Genomic DNA, 18,566 nt, shown 5'->3' with positions numbered 1-18,566 from the left:
GTCCCTGCCTTTGTGGAGGTTACATTTATTAAATTCAAGTTCAGCCTCTCAAAAGGTCCAAGGGACACAGTGAAGGCCAGGATGTGGGCTTTGCCCTCAAGTAGCTCATATGCTAGTGAGAGAGACAGAGACTCATATGACCCCCATTCCCGACATGAGATGGCACTGCTAGAGTGGGAACATGCTCCAGCGTCTGTGGCTGCAAAGAGAATGGAGGATTATTACCCTAGCAAGGATCAAGATGGACTTTCTAGATGAAGTCATATTTTTGTGAATCTGGATTTTGATATGTAATTCAGTTCAGGGGTGAGTGGATGGCGGTATATTTTAGGGGAAGAAACATACAGAAGGGACCCAGAGGTAGAAGAGGCAAGGAATAAGTGGTAGCATCATGTGGCTGAAGCCTTGAGGGATACTATGTGGAAAAAAGGCTGGGGAGATGGACAAGGCATGGATAATTGCACATGCAGTGTTAAGGTGTTTGGGTTTTATTTCCTTGCCATTAAGGTGTGGTGGAAGACTTGAGACATGATCAGACTCTGGCAGTAGCTCTTCTCTTCCTACCTTAAAGGGCTTCTCCATTCTCACCCTCTCTTTCCTCTCCTGCCTCAAGGAACAAGTGTAACTATTTATCCACACAGCCTGAGACCGAATTCCCTGACTTCTTTTTCTCCACAAGAACTCTTGACTTTGACCTTCGTTTAGGATTCTTCTGTCATATGTCTTTATCGATTCTCTCTCACCTGCATTTTCCAAATGTTCCTGCAAGTCTAGACCCTTCTTCCTTTCCTATAGATATGCTTAGTTTTCCTCTCCTAAAGTCAAAACTGAAAATCTTCTCTTAGCCAAGCATGTAGTAGGTGCTTAGTGATCATAATTATAACTATTACTGCTCTTTCAGGCCACTGCCTCATATTTTTCCTTTGACCATGCAACTTTTTGGTTTACTTCATGGCCACCTGCTTCTACTTTCTTTTCATTCACTGGTTTTTAACCTCTCGTAGTCTGGCATATGCCTTACCCCTGGCAGGGGCTGGGCTTTCTTCCTGATTAGCTGTGGCCTATCCCCAACAATTGTTTCCCTCAGCCTCTCTATATTCGAGTGTGCTTGATCCAGGAACTTCCCGAGTCCCCAGGGTGGGCTAAATGAATTGCCCTTCACATGTGATGCCTCAGTGTTCCTCTTTTTTGCTGCATTTGGTTGGAAGTATCTGTGCTATCATACTTCGCTCCTCAAAGGCCGGGAACACACTTTACCCATTTTGGATCCCTAATACTCAGAATAACCAGTACCTACAGCAACCCAGTTTGGTAGCCATGAACCACATGCAGTACTGAACACTTGACATGTGTCTGCAATGAAAGGTGCTGAAAATGTAAAATATACACGAATTCCAAATATTTAGTACAAAGATGTAAAATATCTTGTGAATAATTTTATCCTGAGTACATATCAAAGTGACTATATTTTGGATACAATGAATTAACTAAAGCATATTATTAAAATTAATTTTACTTGCTTCATTTGACTTTTTAAATGTGACTATGAAGACATTTTTAATTATATATGTGGCTCCCGTTATATTTCTGTCGGACATGTGACCTATAACACATCCAGGAAGACAGGCCTGCAAACCATGGTTATTAAACTGAACTGAATTGGATTGAGTACAGTACCTAGTCTTTTGAACCTCCTTCCCCAGTTTCAGTAGGGATCCTCTCCTGGTTCTCCTCCCACCTCTGACACTTTCATCTCCCACCCTCTGAGCATTGGTCATGGCTAGATCTGAGCCTTTATCCAGCCCCTGTGTACATAGCACTTGGAGACTGATCTAAGAAAAAGAATAAATGCACAGAGCCATGGTGATTTTTTTTTAAAGCAAATGAATGAAATAAAAAAATGAGGGACCCCCTAGCAAATGGTGCGGGTTAGCCATTGAGGGCCTCCATGGCAATGCAACCTTCCCAAGAGGCTTTTGGAGGCAAGACACAGGGAAGGGCAGGCTGGCAGACACAGCCCTCCTCCACCCACTTACATAAAGGCTGCTGTGAAACGCAGAGCAGTATTTTAAGTGCATCGGAGGTCGTGGATTGAAAACTGAGAGACCTTGAAATCGAGAAGTGTTTGCTTTAGTAACCGCGGGCGTTGCCTCTCTGGATGGGAACAGCAGGGCGGCTAGGCAGCAGACAGGCCGAGGAGGCAGCCCCAGGGCTCCTCCTGTGCCCAGACCTCCAAGCCTCTTTTGTCCTGTTCTGGGAGAAAGCAGCTGCCAATGGTCATTTCAGCTCAGGGCTGGACGGGGACCCTCCGTCTGCCAGAGCACTGCCTCTCTGTTTGGAGCCCTGGTCAGATTTCAGAAACAAGTTCTCTTACTTTTGGCTCACCTTGTTCTGGAACCTTGATTAGATCCCCCGATGTTTCTAGCAGCAATGGCCACGATAGCCAAACTGTGGAAGGAGCCTCGGTGTCCAACGAAAGATGAATGGATAAAGAAGATGTGGTTTATGTATACAATGGAATATTACTCAGCTATTAGAAATGACAAATACCCACCATTTGCTTCAACGTGGATGGAACTGGAGGGTATTATGCTGAGTGAAGTAAGTCAGTCGGAGAAGGACAAACATTATATGTTCTCATTCATTTGGGGAATATAAATAATAGTGAAAGGGAAAATAAGGGAAGGGAGAAGAAATGTGTGGGAAATATCAGAAAGGGAGACAGAACATAAAGACTGCTAACTCTGGGAAACGAACTAGGGGTGGTAGAAGGGGAGGAGGGCGGGGGGTGGGAGTGAATGGGTGACGGGCACTGGGTGTTATTCTGTATGTTAGTAAATTGAACACCAATAAAAAAAAAAAAAAAAAAAAAAAAAAAAGATCCCTCTGACCTCTCCATTCCATGACTTAAAAGCCTTTTCTTTTTCCTTCTCAGAGTTCGGAAAGATGAGTAATGTATAATAAAAAAGGATTCCGAGTTTCTCTAGGTAAATGTGAAGTTGTAGGTAGAGTTCTGTTATCAGGCAAGCTGGAAAATCCTTAACCAACTTGGGACAATCCCCAGTTTTATTTGTTCCTGTCAGTGACAGGGCTTAGATGAGTTAAGTATCAATGTCAATATTATTGCTTATTGGCACCCCCTATGTCCCTGTCCTCTTACTGGCCAGTGAGCTGGATGTTAATGTCAGCATCATGTGGATGAGAAGGCTGATCCTCAAAAGATCCCACATATAAGGGGCAGAACTGGAAGCTGAGTCCATATGTGTCTCATGCTCTTTTCACTGTTATTACATACAGTCCTCCAAAAAACCAGGAACCCCAAGGCTGTGTTTTGTATTCAGTTCTCATTCAGCAATTAGCTTTTCCAGTCCAATTTAATTTGGTCTGGGAACTACTAAGATTTGATAGATAGTGAACGGTAATCTCTAACATTTAACTGTAAAGTTATATTCTTAAGTGTTTGAAAAAGTGAACTGGACAGGGATTTTTCAGCCCTTTCACAAATGGCTGATCTAATGTTCAGCACAGTGATGTGTTCAAGGTCACACAAGGAGTGAATGGCTAGGCTGACTGTCTGGATTCTGGGCAGGGAACATTGGAAAGAGCTGTCCCTTCCCTCTGCAGAAATTCAGAGGGCACAAGTTCCCAGAACAGAGGATCCAGCCCTTTCCAGGCTGCCCTTGAGGCTGGGGGAAGAGAGAGGGCTGTTGTCTGCAGATTGGCATGCCTCCCTCTCTAATGAGTGCCATCTGTCCCTGCAAGCGTCTTGTGTGGTGGCGGCATCCTGTTCTCCCTTGCTTGTATTCTCAACATAGGTCTCTGCATGGTCTGAGAACTCATCGCACAGGACTACAGCAGCTTAGAGGAAGGCATATGAAAGCCTTTAGAATGGTGGGAATGCATCTTACCTTGAAAATTGCCTGGAAACAGATGATTCATTATGCCCTCTGCTTCCAGGCAAGATCACACCTACAGCATCCCCAATAGTATGTGGGGAAAGACAGTGTATTACCGTTCATAATGGTCTATGTGAGGATCACATAACCCAGTACCTCATGGGTAGGCAGTTCCTCTTCACATAAAGCTCAAAGCTAAGGAGTCAGGGAGGAAATACTTTGAATATCCTTACTCAGGATCTTCAAAAAATGGTGGACTGTGCCTGCCTCCTGGGGCTGACAAGGCAGGTATCATCAAGAACTAAGCAAGGATCAGGGGACTATGGCTGAGACCAGGGACCTGTCCTTTGGGCTGAGGAACTCATACAGGCTGGTTAAGGTCAAAGGCTAGTCTGGAGGCCTTTGGTGTAAGTCTTTCAATTTGCATATGGAGGAACAGGGTACCTCAGATCGTGGTTCACCTCCATCAGTACTAAGTCGGAGGCCAAATCAGAATGCTTAGTGACTGCCACTTCTCCCTTTGTGGACAGTGTACCATCAACTAGCCAGAGGTTCTCAACCCAGGCTATACACGGGAGTCTCACAGACACCCCTCCCAGAGACTGAGTTAGTCTGTGCGAGGAAGCCTGAAATTTTTGTTTTTAGCCTTCACAGGTGATTCTAATGTATGGCTAGGATGGAGAGTGAATGGCCTGGGTGAGGTGGAAAGGCCAGGAAGTAAGGTCATGTTTGGCCAACGTCTGCTTTGGCTTGTCAGTCAGGCTCTAGCATATCACACTGGTTGATTTTCTTATCTCAGACTGGAATAATTTCTTTGCTTACATTTTCTGCCTCTTCCTAGTAGAGTGTAAACTCCATAAGAGCAGAGAGGCAACATTTTTCATTCCCCACTGTATTCTGGCACCCAGAACAGAACTGGCACATAGTAGGTGCTTCATGAATATCAGTTCAGTGAATCATCAGGGAAGGAAGTTTGTAGTGAAAGTAGCAGATGAGCTGGGTCTTCAGGCACAAGCAAGACTTTCCAAGGAAAGGGGAAAATATGGAGGCACAGCAGGTTGGGAGTGGGGAGTGAGCAAAATTGCCCATGTAAAACAAAGGACGCATGTGTTTGGGAAAGGGCGGGAGATAGTGAGTAGGTCGGATTGCCTACACAAAGGAGTGCTTTAGGGGGAGCAATGAGAGATATGGCCAGAAAAGCAAGTCTGAGATTATTAGTGGAAACTGTGAACGTCAGGTTCAGAAGGGTAGTCCCACTGAAGGTAAGTGAGGAGGAGATGCACATGGTCATTCAGCAGCTGCATACAGATGTTTGAGATTGAGAGAGCAGCCAGGGACCCTGATGTCACAATGATGACCTAAGGAGAAAAGTCTTAGTCTCCATGCTTCCTCAAGTGCCAGGTGGCCTAAAGCTGAGCTGGAGAGGAGTGCCCCCATGGGAGGTGATTGTGTCAGGGGAGGGGGCAGGGCAGGCGGCCCTTTGGATGGGCTGGCAGTGCGCCCTCAATGCTGACAGAGAATGACTCAGATCCCCTACTGGCACCAGCCTGCTCCGGCAGTGCAAGCTGTTCCTTTGGCTCCTGGAGACTGGGCTGGCTCCTCACTTCTCCTCTAGGATTGAGGCCAGGGAGAAGGGGTGCTGGTGTCTGTGTTCCCACCCCTCCCCTTCTCCCAGCACAGGGGTGGAAGAGGAGGAAGGGCAGGTTGGGGTCCTGGGCTCTGGGTGCACTTCCTGCAACACCTCCCACACTGCACTGTCACAAGCCTGCTTAGCACACACACAGCAGGATACCAGGCATGCTGGACAGATGACCAGGTAATGTGGTACTTGCATAGAAGGTTTTCCTGAAAAGTTACCATCAAAATATGGGTCAGGTGAAAAAATACTGATGGAACATGGGCAATGACTTAATGGCATGACCTAAGATTGTTCAGCACAAAACATTTGTACAGCACTTTGTAGCTTGCAAAATCTTTTCCCGTCAATATCCTCAGAACCACCCTGGGACCTTTGCTCTGACACCTGGGAGCAAAGTGATATTCCTGGTTTTTTTTTGTTGTTGTTGTTTGTTTGTTTTTTGTTTTTGTTTTTGTTTTGTTTTGTTTTTTTTATCTGAAGCTCAGAGAAGGTAAGTCGCTTGCCAAAGGTCACATAGATGTTGAAAGGCAGGGCTGAGAACCTGAACCTGGGTCTCTGGTTTATGAGTTTTATGAAACCCCATACTTGTGCCAGCTTTCTTGGACTCCTAGACATAAGCATTTTTATATTTTAACCTTTTCTTGAAATATCACATGAAGAACTCTGGTGATCACTAGTGCCTGTGGACCCACCCATTCACACTTTTTAAAGGATAATATGCAGGTGAGTAAATACTGGAAGTCCCTATATTTTCAAATGATGATTCACTCATTGATCAAATATTTCCTATTTATCCTGTTTATCAGTTATTGCTATTTACTTTACCTGGCATATTACATTAGGTTGAGTCATTTGAAATTGCCATTTTTTGTTAGTCAAAAATGGTCAAATGTCAGCCATATTTTGAAGTTCAACTTAATATATTAAAGGTACCATATAAGCAACTGCATTTTATTTGAGAGAATCTAGAGCATATGGGGGTTCATATTTTCAAAGCAGACTCTGCTTCCTGAATCTATATCATGGAGAGAATACCACCCTGGAGTGTTGTTGGAGGATAAATCAGATACTTATAAAAGAGCTTGCTTAGTTCAGTGCCTGTGAGATTACTGCAAAATTAGCTTTCTCTGAATGGGCATAAAACCTTGCCCTCTGTCAACAAAGGGAGTTGAGGCTTACCCATCCAGAAAGACTCCAGGGATCTTGAGTCTAGTGGTTGGAAGGTAGTGTTAAAGCCAAGACCCTGAAGTCAAAGTTCCCTGGCTGGAATCCTGGGTTTGCCATATGCTTGCTCTGTGACCTTGGGCAAATTACTGTTATCTCTGTGGCTCAGTTTTCTCATCAGCGGAACAGGGTAATAGCATACTTACCTCACTGAGTTGTGAAGATTAAGATAATGAATGCAAAGGACTTAGAATTGTTCCTGGCACCTAGAAAATGCTCAGTCAGTTTTAGCTGCTATTATTACTTCTATAATTATTCTTAATATTCTTATTTCCTGAAAGAGAGTACTTGTGGCACAAGATGGAAGATCCTCCTGCCTATAATCTCAGGGTAATGTTCACAGCTTCTGAGAATGCTGTTGTCTCTGATATTTGAGTTCCCTTGATTAGGCTCTATGACTAGGTCTCCCTTCAGTGGGAAAGGTCTTCATAAAAATCTGAAGATTGGAAGCCAGGAGAGTTATTCATGGCTACCCAGAGCATCTGTTGTCCTACTTCCCTGGGTTGAATGACACGTCCTATGTTTCACATCTCTGAATATATGAAAGGTTCTGCAACATTTGGGGGAGCACAGTCCATATAAGACCACTTTTATCTCTGACACCAGCTGTAAGTTCAGAGATTCCTAAGACCATGTTTAGGTTTGATAACTTGCCAAAAGGATTTGTAGAACTCACTGAAAGCTGTTATGGTTATGGTTTATTACAAGGAAAGGATAAACTTGAAATCAGCCAAGGAAAGAAGCACATAGGCCAGAGTCCAAGAAAAGTTCCAAATATGGAGCTTCCAGTTGCCCTCTCCCTATGGAATCAAGACAGCATTGCAGTTGACTCTTGAACAACACAGGGGTTAGAAGGTGCCAATCTCCTGCACAGTCAGAAATTCATGTATAACTTTTGACTTCCTCAAGACTTAACTAGTCATAGCCTACTGTTGACCAGAAGCCTTACAGATAACATAGTCGATTAACAAATATTTTGGGTGCACCTGGGTGGCTCAGTCAGTTAAGCAGCTGCCTTCAGCTCAGGTCATGATCCTAGGGTCCTGGAATTGAGCCCCACATCAGGCTCCCTGTTCAGTGGGGAGTCTGCTTCTCCTCCCTCCTTCCCTCCCTCTGTCACTCCCCCTGCTTGTGTTCTCTCACTCTCTGTCAAATAAATAAATAAAATATTTAATAAATAAACATTTTGTATGTTATATGTATTATATAGTATATCATTATAATAATTAAGCTAGGGAAACACTGGTAAGAAAATCATAAAAAGAGAAAATACATTTATAGTACTGAACTGTATCAAAAAAATCCACATATAGTAAGTGGACTCATGCAGCTCAAACTCATGTTATTTAAAGGTACTTTCCTGACATTGATGGGTGACAGTACACATGGTATTGCCAAATAGGGAAGTCTTCCTTCAAGCCTTGGTGCCCAGAGTTTTTGTTTGGAGCTCCATCATGTACATGACTGACTTCCCATGTGGCTAATCTCAGTCCCCCAGGCTCTCAGGAAGTTGCTGATACCATGTGACTGACTCAAAGACTTCACCCTACATTATATTGTCACTGTGGCTCAAAGCCTACACCCTAAATCACATTGTTGCTATCTAGCTGGCTTTAGATCCCCTGGCAAACAGAGATACTCCTATTAGCCACGACATCCCAAGGGCTTAGGGATTATCTCCTAGAAGCCAAAGATAAAGGAAGCCCTTTTTCTGGGCATGGTTAAATTCTTTACTACACAGGTTCTATGTAGGCCTTGGGGACACCAAGATAATGGAATATGGCCTCTATTCCAGGGAGCTCATAGTCTACTGGGAGAGAAGGTAGGTGACCAGTGCAAGTCAGCCAGTGTGTGGTTGTACTAGCATCCAAGATCATTGGAGGGCACTGCAGTGAGGTTCTTCCTGGAAGAGCTGGCATGACCTGGTTATAATCGGAAAAAGGCCAGCCTGGTTAGTGAACTTTGTGTCCAAAGGTGAGACCCCCAAAGTCTTTGTAGATAAGAGGTTTATGACTTATTTTGACATGCTGATCAGTTCCACTGGCCCAGAGGATCTCCACATTCAGCCTTCCTCACTCACTGTCTCCCTGACTATGGGGGCTGGAAGGCAGGGTGAGGGTTGAAATTTCCAAAACAAATGGGAAGCTCAGCATCTCAGTAGGTTGAAGTAGCCTTGAGGCTGGGCCAGAGTAGGTGAATGATTGACTGGGGACAAAAGTGTGTAGACATGATTATGTAAGCTCTCAGAGACCTGTCCATAAACCACCCATCAGAGTCAGCCCTCACTTGGAAACTGCTCTCTTTAATAATTGTAGCTGCAACACAGATTTCCTCTGGGGTCAGTGAGAGGGCAGGGCTGTTCTTCCTCCACCATAGTCTTTCTCAGTGGCTGTCCTGGGCCCCTCTGGGTAGGAGGAACACCCTCAGATGCTCTTTGACACAGTTTGCCTGCTAGCCAGTGCCATGGTCTCCACTGCCATCATTCTCATCTCTCACCACTCCCAGGAATTTGCTTATACTGACACTGACCTCACTATCAACACATTGATGGAAAGTTAAGCTCAGAGTCCCTTTCCCTTCCATCCCCATGCATTTTATGTTCTATTTCTGGCCCTCACATTCATTCCCTGGGTCCCTGGGGATCAGAAACTCTATTAGACCAATTCAGAGGGATCATCACACCTGTCAGTCTGCAGATAAGTGGCCTTGCCAGGAGGACTGCAAGTGTCAGTAGGGACTATAAAGACCACACCTGGACATGGCCCTGTGCAGGAGGGCCCCATCGTCTTACGTCCCAGGAAGTTTCACTCCTGAGTTAATTTAGGCCTTGTTTAGCATGGCTGGGCAGCACAGTGCTTGTCCACAGTCCTTACATTGTTCAAGGGAAGCAGCAGACTCTGGGTCTTATCACAGAGTACCAATCCCACAGCCACCATTTCACAACTTGATAACTGATGATACTTTTTGGGGGGAAGAGGCTTCCAAGTAGCTTTATGTTTTTACATTTTGTGATTTTTTTTTTCCAAATCTATGTCTTGGCTTCTCTGTATAGGACTCCAGGGCAGCAGGTAAAAAGAAATCTGGTTCATTCAGTTCATGAATATTCATTAAAAATTCACCATAGAACTGGAACTATTGGCGTTCTGGGAATTCAGAGGTGACAAAGTCATAGTGCTTGAGGAACACGCAGTCCAATTGGGGAAGACAGGCATGTAAATAATAAACTGAGCAGCAAAGTGACTGATGCCATCAAGGTGGGGATAGGTACTGAATTCTTCTGCAAGGAGTGACAATCAGGCAGGGGTTCCCAGAGAAGGAAATGGTTCAAGCTGGCCTTGAAAGAATACTAGAGCTCCCCAGTTGAAGAATAGAGAGAAACTGTACAGGCAGGGAGAGCTGCATAGACAAAAGAAAGGAGGTGTGAGAATGCACAATATGTTCATCGAGGACACAGAAGAATCAAGGCCAACACCCACAGTTGCTATGACTGTGCACTGCACAACTCGAGGGAGGCCAGTTATCCAGGCTGCAATGTGAATAGCACCTGGAGTCCTGCAGTGTGGCAGTCAGACAGAGGGTACATGGAAGCGGGGGGGGGGGGGCGGTGTAGCAATAACAGGTGTCATCTGTTATTTTGGCCACTAACGAGAAATTGCCCAGCAAATATTGGTTAACTATTGAGTAGTTGGGACTTTAAACTATCTCTGTCATTCTAGTCTACTCTGCAAGCAGAGGCTATTGAGGCCTGTCTCCAATAATTCTTACCAGTCCTGTTCAGCAGAAGGTCAGCACTCTTCAGACCTAATGATTTAGCTCACATTTCAGTGACAGGTGTATGTCACTGAAATGACAGTGAGCCCCTGTCGTCCGGCATTGCAGATGTCTTCAAGTAGTAGGGGATGGTAATGAACATCTAATTCAACATCCTTACCCTATGAATGAGGAACCGAGAGCCATAGGAAGAAATGACTTGAGAATCACACAGATAGATAATTTTAGAGCCTGGACTAGGAGATAGGTTCCCTACCTTGAATTCAGTAATATTTCCATCAAATATCTTTTTTTTTTATTTTTTTTTTAAATTTTTTTTAAATTTTTATTTATTTGTGATAGTCACAGAGAGAGAAAGAGAATGAGGCAGAGACACAGGCAGAGGGAGAAGCAGGCTCCATGCACCGGGAGCCCGACGTGGGACTCGATCCCGGGTCTCCAGGATCGCGCCCTGGGCCAAAGGCAGGCGCCAAACCGCTGCGCCACCTAGGGATCCCCTATTTCCATCAAATATCTAAAGAATTGCAATTAAGTACCATTTATTTGTCTTTCCTAGAAGAGAGAATTGCACCTGCACCAGTTCCAGCTGCTCTGATAGTAATCATGGAGAGTCCAGTGACCTGACACTATAAAAGTTTATATCTTATGGCCCAGTAGGGTGACCTAGGGGTGTCAGGGCTTCCAGCTTGTAGCAGAAAGAATGTAAAAAACACATTCACTTCCCCAGATTAGGAGGAGTGATGCACATCTCATTGATGAGAACAATTGCAGATTGCATCTAGATGCAAAGGGGTTGGAAAATGTAGTTTAGCTGTGTGCCCAGGTACATAAGATGAGTTTAAGTAGGTATCCAGCCAGCTATGCCACAGTAATAATACTTCTGTGTCATAGATGTTATCCCTGATGCTAGCAACACAGTCAATCAAGTAGTTATCTGGTCTTCACCCCCAAATAAAGCCATCACCAAGCCATCACCAAGCCATCACCTCCTTCCTTTTTGCCTCTCTCCATGTTTCATTCCTTAAAAGTGGAAACTCTGTCCCAGCAAATGCAGTGACCTGTCCAGGGTCATGCCCACCTACACAGCCCAGGACTTAAACCCAGGGTTCTAAATTTCAGGGGGTGCCCCTTCTCCCTTCAGGTGTACTTGGAGGCATCTGTGGCTTCTCTCAGAGGACCAAGTTCACCACAGCACATCTCTGAAGGGTTGTGTGCAGTAGTGGGAGGTCCAGGCATTAGGGTCCCTGGGGAGAGAGAGGAGAAAGGAGGGAGCAACTCTCTTCTCTTGGAGATGTTTTTCCTCATCTGCCTGCCCTGCTTTCCTCTTCCTCAATGATGGAATTGTTCATTTTTCCTGACAGTGAGCACCATGGCTCAGAATATTGATCTGCAGGAGAGAGCAGCAGGGATGAGTCTTGGGCCAGCATGTGTGTGAGTATGTGCACTGTGGGTTCATGCTCACGTGGCCACCTGCTGCTTTGGTTTCAACTTAGCTTGCCCTGTGGTGCAGGGCAGAAAGCAGTTTCTTCCCACCTCCGGGCACCATGGAGGTCATTCTGGGGGAAGGTTATTTTGGGGGAAAGCAGCGGTTTGGAGAGAGGCGTGCATAGTCTCCTGAGTAACAGCCCCCTGGGGTCAGTGGAGCTCTTCTCACTACTCAACACACATCCCTTTCACACCACTGCTTTTTCTTCCATCCCAATCTCCCAAGGGCTTACCAGACTGAGCATTTACCGCCTTTGGGTATTCCTGCAGGCACTTGGAGGGCAAGGCCAGGGCATGAGATTTGAATCCATTCCGAAAACATACCAGTGGGTTATTTGATCTATTTAGAATCACTTCTTGGTTCCTGAGGACACTAAGCTTTTTTAATCTTAAAAATCTTTAAGCTTTTTTACTTGCAGCCTTAGTTCAAGCTGTTGAAGCTTAAGTACAACAAACTTTTATTTATTTACTTACTTATTTGAGAAAAAAGATATTAAAATTTCTTGAGTTCCTTGGTGATAGGCACTGTGCTGATTGCTTTCTTTTACTTTATTATCTCATTTTATCCTCAAAGCAAGAGGTCATCAGTTGCTGTGTGGAAGGCACTTGATTAGACACTGCACAGGTTAAAGGTAACTTTAAAATGACTCCATTGTTCCAGGAACTCAGTCTAGTGACCATAATGGTTTCTTGCCAACGTAATCACTATCATGAGTGATAGTATGGCAGCAGGACACAGGTTACTGAGTGAGCTTCCTTTTTGTGCCAGGGAGTACACGAAGTACTGGACATGCATAACCTTGTTTATTCCTCACACCACTCCTAGGAGGTAGACGTTATTATACCCATTTTACAGTCAAGTAACCTGGGTCGTGGAGAGGTGAAGCCACCTGCCCAAAGCATGGAGCTGGTATGTAATAGAGCTGGTATCTAATTGATATCTGGCTGACTCTAGAGTTAAGAAATAGATTATCTGTCACAAATAATGCAATAGAAGCCAGAACTATAGAAAAGACCACATCAGAGTTACAGATGGAGTGCCAAGGGAAAGGGAGAGGTTAATTAATTCTCAGTAGGGAGCCTTGGAAGGTGACCTAGATAAGCTTGAACTTGAGTTGGTCCCTAACACATGGCAGGGCTCCCAAAGGCAGAGTTACACAGCAGGAAGTCCAATGGGAGAGAACATCACTTCACAAAGGTAGAGGTACTACTTGAGATGGGGTTGTGAGGAGCCCACCAAAGCAGTAGAAGGAGCTAATTCATGTTTTTCCCCATTTATCTTACAACTCCTTCAAGTAAGATTATTTCAGAGATATTTATATGACCAGAAGAATGATTGCACTACTATAATGAGCAGGGTTATCCCTTCCCATTTGGCAGACTGGGGTCATTAAAGCTCTGTTCAGAACTGCTAAGGCACAGAGAATGCTCCCTTCCAGGCATGTGGAACCAGGGCTGCAGGAGTGCTCAACCACATTCCTTCAGGGAGCTCTGGCCTGCAGTGAGCTGGGAAGCCCTGGAAAAGCCTGTGGCCCCTCAGACCTGGGTGAGGGCAGCAAGACAGCAGCCCTAGGGATCTAGGACAGAGCAGCAGTGTTCTCCTGCCTGCCTGCCTGTCATGCAACCTCCATTCTTCCCTGAACTTTGGGCTTCCCAACACAACAAAACAGAGCCTGTGTATTGTCACCTCAGGCACAGCTGGAGCCATTGTTCCTGAGATTTCCAGGCCTTTTCTCTGGAAGCAGAGGCTAAAGAACCAAATGTCCACCAGGCTGACTTTTGCTCTCTGCTTGTTCTGTGCCTGGCTCTGTGCCTGGAGCCAGTACACACTGCTGCCTCTACTGATAAAGGCTTCAGGTTTCTTCTCTGAAAACAGAGATGAGCCAGAAAACAGCCAGTGACTCACTGTCATTAAGCAAATGAAGTGTTATTGAAATAGTGATGTGCTGAGGATAGAGCAAGCATAATTCAGCCACAATTATAACAGAAGAGACAGAGGGCTGGCAAGAGAAAGATCTCCTTGCCTGTTGGGATGGGACAACTGTTTGAACAGACCCGCAAGGGCTGTGTGCAACTTTTTCTCTAGACATTTACGATCAGGATTGACATGTCAGATTATAGGAGAAGGGGGCAGTAAATCCTGACGGAGTTCTGGGGAGATATTCTCTGCTTCTGGGGAAAGGCAGTGCTTCTCAGATTTTAGTGCCACCCAGGTCACTTGGGGATCTTGTTAAAATGCAGAGTAGGATTCAGATGCTCTGGGTGGGGCCGAAGAATCTGCATTTCTACCTAGGTCCCAAAGATTGCTGCTGCTGCTGCTGCTGCTGCTACCACTGGGCTGAGAACCAGCCAGAGCAAGGTGGCAGAGAACATGGCAATAGGATTCTTTCCAACGCAAGAAGGTTTAAGACTCAGATGTGACTTTTCAAAATTGCTTTTGTTTTTAAAAAAATTCCTGAGGTATTTATCTGGGAGTGGAGGAGGTGAGGACCAGGCACGAAGAAAATAGATTGTTTGTGCAGGATGAGCCAAGGGTTTCTTAGGAGCCGGGTTCAGCCAACAAGTCCAAGTAACCACCCAGGCAGGACCTAGTCTCCAGCAAATTCCCATGGGTCTGGGCCCTGGGAGTTAGGTCAGGCCTTGCTGCCCAGGAACTGCAGGAGGGGGCTTCATGGGTGGTGGTGGGGACAAATGATTCTATCCTTTCTTCAAAAGACATACATTCCACCCTCACTTGTTATGACCAAAAGAGTCTGTAGAGAGCAGGATATTCTGAATTCATGAGAAATCCAGATTATGGGGTTTGTCAAGAGCTGCCCTTCAGTGACATCTGATATGTGCGTACCTACAGGTCCTGGGGGTCTGCTCTCCTGACAGAGTCTCACCTGCCCCAGCCCTGCAAGTGCTCCTGGGAAGTGGATGCCACACAGGAACTTAGACAGGCAGTTTCTTGTGGGATGTGTTGGTGGCTTAATTCGCCTCTGTGCATCTTTTTTATTTTTTTATTTTTTAAAGGAAAAGCTGAAGTGTTTTATTTTTGTTAATAATAAATGTATTTTTTATTGGTCTTCAATTTGCCAACATACAGAATAACACCCAGTGCTCATCCCGTCAAGTGCCCACCTCAGTGCCCGCCACCACCATCTTTTTTATATCTTCCATCAGCTCTGGTCATCCTTCCTCAGCTTAAGAAAAAGATAGGCTTCAGCCCAGGTTGGCCTATTTGTCACAAGTTCTAAATTATGAAGATGCAAACTACAAACCACCCAGCAACCTGGAAGGGTCCATATTGTTTATTTGCATCCCATCTCTGCAGGGCAGGACAGAACCCTGTTAGGGCTTATTACAGAGAGATGGCCCTTAGTTAAGGGGCCAAGTAGTGGTCAGTGACATGGTTTCTTGAAATATCCTTTTAGTCTGAGGTCTTCCCCTTGGCCGGATTGCTTTCTTGGCCTCAGCACTCTAGTACTCTTGATCGGCTCCTTTATAATCTCCAGTTATTAGCAACTGTGCTCTGAAGCAGGTTTCCCAAGGGCCCTAGACCCACAGTTCTCAACACAGTGTGATTTTGCTTCCAGGGAAATTTAGCAATGTCTGGAGATATTTTTTACTGTTACTACTAAGGGCAAGTCCTACTGGATCTAGTGGCTAAAGGCCAGGGGTACTACTAAACATCCTGTAATATACAGAACAGCCTCCACCAGAAAGAATGATCTGGTCCAAAGTGTCAGTGGTGCTAAGGCTGAGAAACCTAGTCCTAGAAAAGCACCCAGGAGTCCTGGGCTGAACCGGGACAGCTAGATACACAGGTAGCCCAGCTGGGAATCTGCCAGAACACTTACCTCAGGGCAAGGTATTATGGCTTATTTCTCCCCTTAAAATAATGAGGATTTCTATAATTTGCTCTGTCTTCCACTTGCCTTTGTAAACTGCCTTTCACATTATTGTCAGATCTTTTGGTGTTGTCCAGCATTGAAGAGGCTTTAATAGGTAGCTCTGATATAGCAGATGAAATAGTGGGGGAACCAGGGTCTTTCCTTGCATTAAATTCCATACTGGCCACCCTTAGCATCACCCCACAGTTACAGTCAAGTAGAGAAAAAGCACAGGCTGTGGAATCAGACAGTCCTGGATCTTAACTCTGTGTTCTTTGGAAGTGAGTTAACCTCTCTGTCCTCAGTTTCCCCTCTTTCAAGATTCATGTAGCCATGCATCAAACTATGCAAACATTAAAACACTGTGGACATTTAGGAAATGACAGCATAGTTATAAGCACCCAAAACTTTTATGAAATGCTTGATTGCTTTTCTCACCTAACCCTGGGTGGTCAGGAAGAGAAATTAAGTCCCTGAAGTCTAGAAGTAAGCACACTAATGATGGCAATAATCACAGGCCGAGAGAGATTCAGGATTTACGCTACATAAAACAGTTATGTCATGATTCTATGTAAGCAAGTGATCTGCTCATCTATCTGCATGCTGAGTTGGATTTTGTCAAACCTCAGGTCTGAGGCAGGGAGTGTTAGAGATAGGTTAGTAGTGCAGGTTAGAGAGTTTAAGTGCATGTGCCTCTGTGGATACCCTAGGACACCATGATGCCTAGGTACTCCAGGGTGCCATGATGGGTATACATATTTGTGGTTAGGTGTGCAAGACTGTGAGCAGTCAAATGAATTTGATTTCCTAGCAATATATAAGCACTTTGAGGCTTAGTCTTGTTTTGCGTTTTATTTTTCTCAGCCTCCATTAAAAGTAAATATGCTGGCAATATAATACTATGCTTTTGTTAATTTCTTTTGACATGTCTACTGTCTTTTTCCTAAGAAAAGATTTGAGATAGGTCACATCTAAGGACATAGATAAAGACATAGATGTAGGTAGAGTAAGCTTTCTAAAGCAAGAATGTATTTGTGTATCAGGATTTAAAATCATGCTAATTCTGTAGGCCAATCTACTCACTGTAATAGTTCATTGTATTTGTCTCAGAGCTTCTTGCCAGCTAAGGTAAAAAGGAAAGAGGATAAAATTACATAATGTAAAGTTTTTATGTGTGACCTTGAATGACAAAGTGAACAACTCTCCCAACCACAATTTTACAAACAAATGCAGAAGTGTTTTGTACAACAAATCTTAGTACAAGCTGAGGGCATAGTTTTTGACTGCAGGTTAGTAAAGACAGCCCCCCAAAGTTTCTGAGGGGCCAATAGTCTTGGAATTTCACTTGATAAGGGCTCAAACTTGGAATGTCCATTGGAGTAGAATGTCACCATTCTTTTCTCTAAATATAAATTCTCTGACTGGGCTTTTTACCAGGAGTTATTTACAGATAATTTGAGATGTTACTTCCTTATAAGTACCTGGATGCTGGTTTTCTATATCATAAGCAGATAGGTAAGAGTTCCAATGCTTTATTTTGGCATCAAGTGGGCACTCTGTTAATCTTTTTGTTTATTTATTTTGTCCATTTGTTCTTTCGTCTGTCTGTCCATCCAACCATCCATCCATCCATCCATTCATCCATCCATCCATCCATCTAGACATCCATCTAGACATCCATCCATCTATCTACACATCCACCTAGCCAACCTTCCCCTAATTTTGCACAAACAGGAGCATATAGTGGCTGACATATCATTTATTTAGATGAGCTTAGATGTCTATGAGATGGAGGCTGCCATCCTCCAGACTCTATAAATGCCTTGATCCTCACTTGTAGTTGTGAAGACCTGTGGGACAGAGTGGAGATGAGCAGGCCTGGCTGCTTAGCAAGGAAACTGTTGTTATCTTGGGCAAGCCAAGCTATGGGAAGGTAATCTAAAAGGCCATCCACAGAATACCTAATTAAATGGGTTCCCCAAGTAAGACCATGCTGTGAAAAAAGGCTTTGTGGTGTCCCTCTCATAAAAGAAAAACAATTCATTGCTTGTTCCATTTCTAGTTACATATTTATCATTGAGGCCATGCTTGTTTGCTCAGCCAATTCTATGGGTACAAATCAATTTATTTTTGTTTTTAGCATTCTGCTATTCAGTTGCCAAAGAAATACATCAATTACTTAATGGTTTACCTAATTCATTCTGTTGATCCTCTGTAATATGATCCATTTCTTTGTTCTTGGTTAAAGCAATCATGTGACTAGAATGTGCCTGAAATTCTGCTTTGAACATCACCATCTCCCATGTCCTGGGCAGGTGCACATATAACTATGCACACACAGTCACTCACATGTACGCATTGCATGTATGCCTTTGAAGGCCCAAAGGTTCAGAAAGAGAAAACAGATCACAGCAAGTACAATCAGCCTCTAACTCTCTAAAATCCCCTTGTGACAACTCACATAGCTGTCACTTCTTGAGGAACTAAATTTGAATTCTTCAGGAGCTGTACTATTCTGGCTAATGAACTATGAACTTTCTGAAAGTTCACCAGGACATTTTTTTCTTGTCTTTTTTGGGTTGCACCATGCTATTGTAACCCTTTGCCACCTTAGTAAATATGAATAATTGAATCTACCTTTGAATGATGAAGGCTCATTATTTTAAGGATAGAGGC

Source organism: Canis lupus, chromosome 27 (assembly GCF_003254725.2).
Source record: "Canis lupus dingo isolate Sandy chromosome 27, ASM325472v2, whole genome shotgun sequence".
NCBI lineage: Eukaryota > Metazoa > Chordata > Mammalia > Carnivora > Canidae > Canis > Canis lupus.
This window is presented reverse-complemented; position numbering follows the sequence as displayed.